This window comes from Vicia villosa, linkage group LG1 (assembly GCF_029867415.1).
Source record: "Vicia villosa cultivar HV-30 ecotype Madison, WI linkage group LG1, Vvil1.0, whole genome shotgun sequence".
In the NCBI taxonomy this organism is placed as follows: domain Eukaryota; kingdom Viridiplantae; phylum Streptophyta; class Magnoliopsida; order Fabales; family Fabaceae; genus Vicia; species Vicia villosa.
The window spans coordinates 12,200,206-12,207,759 of NC_081180.1; positions in this window are offsets into that span (position 1 = coordinate 12,200,206).

Sequence of the window (7,554 nt, forward strand, 5' to 3'; positions counted from 1 at the left end):
TGTTCAAAGACCCATGCCAAGGCTATGATGAAATTTCTAGAGGCTGCCCATGTGCCACAAGAGATTTCTGTCACTCAACTCGAGAACTGTATTGCGAACTTGACAAATGATAATTACCTTGGGTTTTCTGATGCTGATCTAAGTCCTAGTGGAAAGAATCATAACAAAGCACTACATATCTCCATTGAATGTGGTGGTACTACCCTGGCTCATGTACTAGTTGATGATGGTTCGTCTCTGAATGTGTTACCCAAGGTGGTGTTGGACAGACTTAAGGTCGATGGAATTAAGCTGAAATCTAGTAATGTGATAGTCAAAGCTTATGATGGCACTATGAGTACTGTGTATGGCGAAGTCGAGCTCCCCATCAGAGTAGGCGCCCAAACCTTTAATACTGTGTTCTATGTGATGGATATTCGTCCCGCCTATTCCTGTCTACTTGGGCGTCCCTGGATACATAAAGCAAGTGCCGTGACTTCAACTCTCCATCAAAAGTTGAGATACCCAATGGAAGGCAAGATTGTCACTGTGCATGGTGAAGATGAATATTTGGTAAGTTTCGTAGATGAGACCAAGTATCTTGAGTTCACTGGAGAGACATTTGAATCACCCCGCATAGCACATGAATGGAAGCTTGAACCAGTTCCAGAAACTAAGTATGTCTACACTCCTCCTAAAATTCCTGGAGATGTTCCTACAATGGCTTCCCTGAAAGACGCTAGGGCTGTGGTAGAAGAAGGTGGCTGCACTATCTGGGGGCAATTACCTGACATTCCGTATAAATCCGACAAATGGGGTTTAGGCTGCACTACTAAGGATCAGAAAAGAACACCACTTCCTCGTTCAGAAGACTTGAAACATCACTTCATCAGCAAGGGAGTTAATGCCATTGAAGAAGACGAAGACAATCACAACCTAGACAAATGGATCTTTCCTACGTCAGACAAAGGGCTGGACAACTGGAAGACCGAGGACATTGTTTCCATCTCCTATAGTCAGGAGTAATTGCCGTTCTTAGTTTATTTCCTACTTTTCTTTTATTTCCAGTTTTTAATTCTTGTATTTCAATAAAGACAATAAAACGCTAAAGCCATGTGTCCTGCCCGAGGCACAATGGTCCATTTGTTAGGGCTTGTCATTTCATAAGCATATTTTCATTCAATAAAGCATTGGACGTTTCGTATTCAAATTGTGTGTTTGCTTTTATTCTTTCTTTTATTTACCTTTTATAGCTATGCGTTCTCACACACACCCACATAATGCACTGCAGATCCACATCCACGCTGGATCCTGTTGATAACGATTCTGCTATTACTAAATATGACTTTGAAAATCCGATCTATCAAGCTGAGGATGAAGGTGAGGATGGTTGTGAAGTGCCTAGAGAACTTGCCCGTTTACTAGAGCAAGAAGAAAAGACTATACAGCCGCACGAAGAGCCAATTGAAGTGGTGAACATAGGTACCGATGAAGAAAAGAAAGAAATCAAGATAGGGGCTGAATTAGAGGATGCTGTCAAGCAAAGGTTGATTCAGATGTTACGAGACAATGTTGAGATCTTCGCTTGGTCATACGAAGACATGCCTGGGCTCGATACTGATATTGTGGTTCATCGTTTACCTATCAAAGAGAATAGTCCTCCAGTTAAACAGAAGTTACGAAGAAGCAGACCAGACATGGCTCAGAAAATCAAAGAAGAGGTCGAGAAACAATTCAATGCTGGGTTCCTGAAAGTAGTGAGTTATCCGCCATGGATCGCCAATATAGTGCCCGTACCGAAGAAAGATGGAAAAGTCAGAATGTGTGTAGACTATAGAGATTTGAATCGAGCAAGTCCTAAAGATGATTTCCCGTTACCACATATTGACATCCTGGTTGATAGTACTGCACAATGCAAGGTTTTTTCTTTTATGGATGGTTTCTCAGGCTACAATCAGATTAAGATGGCACCCGAAGATATGGAGAAGACAACATTCACTACGCCTTGGGGCACTTTCTGTTACAAAGTTATGCCATTTGGGTTGAAGAATGTTGGGGCAACCTACCAACGTGCAATGGTAGCCTTATTCCACGACATGATCCACAAAGAAATAGAGGTCTATGTTGATGATATGATTGCAAAGTCCAACACTGAAGAAGAACATCTGGTCCATTTACAGAAGTTGTTTGATAGGTTGAAGAAGTACAAGTTGAGATTGAATCCAAACAAGTGCACCTTTGGCGTAAGGTCTGGCAAGCTGTTGGGTTTTGTTGTTAGTAGCAAAGGTATCGAAGTTGATCCTGCAAAGGTAAAAGCCATACAAGAAATGCCCGCTCCGCGAAACGAGAAAGAAGTTAGAGGATTCCTGGGTCGACTAAATTACATTGCTAGATTTATCTCCCATCTGACCGCTACTTGTGAGCCAATCTTCAAGTTACTGAAGAAAGATCAAGTAGTAAAATGGAATGACCAATGTCAAGAGGCCTTTGACAAAATAAAGAAGTACCTGCAAGAACCTCCGATCATGATACCACCTACAGAAGGAAGACCTCTAATTATGTACTTAACAGTGTTAGAGAACTCAATGGGGTGCGTACTGGGGCAACATGACGAGTCTGGTCGAAAAGAGCATGCAATATACTACCTTAGCAAAAAGTTTACCGACTGTGAAACAAGATACTCACTGCTCGAGAAAACTTGCTGTGCTTTGGCTTGGGCTGCTCGCCGACTGAGACAGTATATGTTGAACCATACCACGTTGTTGATTTCCCGAATGGATCCCATCAAGTATGTATTCGAGAAACCTGCTCTCTCTGGACGAATAGCAAGATGGCAAATGATACTAACAGAATATGACATCCAATACACAACACAGAAAGCAATCAAAGGGAGTGTGGTAGCAGATCATTTGGCACAACAAGCGGTAGATGACTACCAGTCGATGAATTTCGAATTTCCAGATGAAGATGTGATGCTTGTTACCGACTATGAACAACCTGGCCCGGATGAAGGACCTGAACCAGGATCCCGATGGACTATGGTTTTCGATGGAGCTTCAAACGCACTTGGTAATGGCATTGGCGCCATAATTGTCTCTCCTGCTGGTGGACACACCCCATTCACCGCAAGATTATGTTTCGACTGCACCAACAATATGGCTGAGTATGAAGCGTGTATCTTGGGGCTCAGAGCTGCTATCGATCTAAGGATCAAATTCTTGGAAGTGTATGGGGATTCAGCCTTAGTAATCAGTCAAATCAGAGGGGAATGGGATACAAAACATCCTAATCTCATACCCTATAAAGAGTTTGTACTATCTCTAATTCCATATTTTGAAGAGATTACTTTCGAACATATTCCCCGAGAAGAGAATCAGTTGGCCGATGCGTTAGCTACTATGTCATCCATGTTCAAAGTTAGATGGGATAATGAGGCTCCTATAGTTATCATTGAAAGACATGACGAACCTGCATATTGTTATGAGATAGCTGACGACGAGGCTGAAGAGAAACCATGGTTTTACGAAGTAAAAAGGTACCTCGAGACTCAAGAATACCCTGAAGGGGCATCCATTAATGATAAAAAATTCCTAAGAAGATTCGCATCCAAGTTCTTTCTGAGCAATGGGACTTTATACAAGCGCAACCATGATTCAACCCTGCTTCGTTGTGTGAACAAGAAGGAAGCTGAAAAAATCATGGAAGACATGCACGATGGTACTTTTGGGACCCACTCTAGTGGACATACTATGGCCAAGAAGATTCTAAGAGCAGGTTACTACTGGTCTACAATGGAGACTGACTGTCACCACCATTCAAGAACTTGTCACAAGTGCCAGATATACGCCGACAAAGTACACGTGCCTCCCGTTCCTCTAAATGTACTAACTGCTCCCTGGCCCTTTGCAATGTGGGGCATTGATATGATCGGAGAAATTAAGCCTACCGCTTCTAACGGACATCGTTTCATTCTAGTAGCCATCGACTATTTCACTAAATGGGTAGAAGCTGCTTCATTTGCCTCCGTAACCAAGAATGTGGTGGCTCGATTCATTAAGCACAACCTCATCTGTCGGTATGGCATTCCCGAAAGAATCATCACTGATAATGGTACCAATCTGAACAATAAGATGATCACTGAGCTCTGCACACAATTCAATATCAAACATCACAATTCTTCGCCTTATAGACCAAAGATGAATGGCGCTGTGGAGGCCGCCAACAAAAACATTAAAAAGATTGTGCAGAAAATGGCTGTGACTTACAAGGATTGGCATGAAATGTTACCATTTGCTCTTCATGGTTACCGTACCTCCGCACGTACATCAACTGGGGCAACCCCGTTCTCGTTAGTCTATGGTATGGAAGCTGTATTACCTATTGAAGTTCAAATACCGTCATTAAGGATCATGAAAGAAGCAGAGCTAGATGAAGATGAATGGATCCAGACTCGACTAGATCAGATAAACTTGATTGATGAAAAGAGGCTCGCGGCTGTTTGTCATGGACAACTGTATCAGAAACGTATGATCAAGGCATTTAACAAGAGAGTCAAACAACAAGTTTATCAAGTTGGTGACTTGGTCATAAAGAGAATCATTCTGCCACAAGGTGATCCCAGGGGCAAGTGGACTCCCACCTATGAAGGACCATTCGTCATCAAGAAAATCTTCTCTGGAGGAGCAATGATACTCACTACTATGGATGGAGAGGACTTCCCACAACCTGTGAACGCAGACATAGTCAAAAAATACTACGCATAAACATGACCCGCTAGGTCGACGTGCCTAGGCAAAAGTAAGGGCATCCCGGCAAACCAAAAGGGTTTGGGCAAAAATTAGGGATATATATATAAAAAAATATGTACACCCGTCAAGTTGAAAACCCGAAAGGGCGACTTGGGCAAAAAAGGGTATCCTGCTAGACTGAAAACCTGAAAGGGCGGTCTAGGCAAAAGTTAAGGATCAAGCGTACGACTATGTCCCGTTCACATCATCCATCAATCAGATGCATCTACGACAACAAGTTCACAAGGCTCAGATCAGCTTAGTCATCTTTCTCCGACAAGCATGGGATGAGATACTCGAGGACATAATAGCAATAGCAGAGTGGAAACTCAATAGGATTACTTTTACATAGCTACTTTTTCTTTTGTCCTTTGTACCTTTTCAAAAAACACACAATATGTTTTATCTTGCCTATTTATGGCTCTTCTCAATATAATTTACTTCTTCCTTCCGAATTCATTTTCTTCTCTTTTACTTTTCGAATACGCAAACGTCCAATGATAATTTTGAATGAACATATGCATATGAATGTGATTATCATTTTCTCCTTTTCCATAAAATATCTAATAGTCTATTAGTAGGAAAGGCAAAGAGACAATGTCTGAGGTAATCAAAAGTCCTCCCGCAAATCAATTGACATATCCCCACAGAGCAATCACTAAGAAGATGTCTTCCCACAATAAAGGCATGGCTCCCCAACACGGTTTGCATCCCTATCTTCTCTGTATCCCAATCAGAGAATATCAAGTTACTGATCACCCCAAGCAGAAATCATAAATCCCCAGTTGAGCATCTTCAAGACGAAACCAGATATCAAAACTACAACGAAACAGAGACTTACTTTCCCAGTCAAGACTACATCATAAAGCATAGTTCATAAATCATATTCACATTCATGTCTTGCATACATTACCTCATAAAAATCCATACATAACATACGAAGCTTCTCATTTATTTTGAGAGACTCATTATGTAACCCATGCATCATGACATTGCATAAATTTAATCTTACCTTCTGCAGAATACAGGTACAGACAAATGAACGAAAACTCCAACTTTCCAAGGTCTAATTCATCTACCACGAATGGTAATGACACGATCATTTTCAAGATCTAATTCAGCTACTACAAACGGTACTGACACGGTCAATGCTCGAAGATCTAATTCGGTTACCACGAACGGTACTGACACGATCAAGCGATCAGAGGTCTAATTCTATCATCACGAACGGTGTGGACACGATCACTGGCCTTCCCAGTCTAATTCAGTCACTACGAACGGTGCTGACACGACAAGAGAATCTAATTCTATCATCACTAACGATGAAGACACGATTATCTCTTCAGATCTAATTCTATCATCACTAACGATGAAGACACGATTATATCTTCAGATCTAATTCTATCATCACAAATGGTGTAGACACGATCATCTTTCCAAGATCTAATTCAAGTATCACGAACGATACTGACACGATCAATTCCCAAGGATCTAATTCATTTACCACGAACGGTAATGACACGATCAACGCGCAAACAACACCTTCTCAAAATTCAACTACCAGATGGTATCCACAAGCCCATCTCCGACAAAAGTCCCTACTTCAAATAGGGCAAATTTCTTGGTATTCTTATGTTCAATCATCTTCCACCTTCAGATACCGACTGGCGCGCAGACCACTCTACATCTTCAGGTTTAAGATAATTGAACAGGGGCAGCTGTCATACCCCAAAATTTGCCCATGCTATTTTTCATACACAAAACCAAATCATAAGACAAAGCTCCAAAACACAGTCTCCCACACAGAAGTTCTAAACTAGGGTTTGAATAATTCAGAGGAAAATCATTGAGTCAATGGCTCAAGGTGGTTCCATAAGGTCACTAACATCCCAAAGCATCTCCATATAAAGTTTCAAGACAAACAGAGCAAACTTAGTCCCACAAATCATGACTAGGTCAACAGTCGACTCTCAAGGGCAAAACAGTCATTTCAAGCCAAAATACAGTCAAAAGTTCCAGATACTTGGTCAACAACATCCTCATAACCCTAAAATCATCATTTGATCAAGGATTGATCATGATGATGCAAGGAAAGATCAGAAAAGTCAAAAGTCAAGAGTTACTATCTTTGGCATGAACTGAAAAAGTCAACCAAACTTTGAAAATTCACCAAATATTCATACTTCATCAGAAAAATTCCCACCAAAGCTCATTTTGAAGAGAATTCATTCCTCTATCCAATGGTCCAAGAATCAAAGCTCACAGGTCAATGGTTTAAGAATTATGGCTCCATACATTATAGGTCCTTTTCAAAAGTCAACAAAAAGACACTTTTTTCAAAAGGACATAAAATGAGCATGGAAAATAATTTTGATATGAGACCAAAGACATTGGTTAGAGGACACTCCAAGGTTTCCAGAATGTCTTAGAACACCCCCATATCTCAAAAAATGAGGGAGATACACCATGTCAAAGTTGGTTATTTTGGAGGGAAAAATGTGAAAAGAAAAGGCTCAAAATTTCAAATATTTCCAAATGGGCCTATGTTTTCTTTATCCAAACTTCATCTTAGACCCATGCACGCCCCAAAAATTATATCTCATTATTTTTATTATTTTTATTGATTATTTTATGGTTTTATTTATTTTAAATCATAAATTAATCATGTAAAATAATAAAAGTAAAAAAGATATAAATCTCTCTTCAATTTTTGGCCAAGATTCAATCAAATATTTTCTAATTAATGGACCAAATAAGATTTGAGCAAATTGAACCAATATTGGCTTGT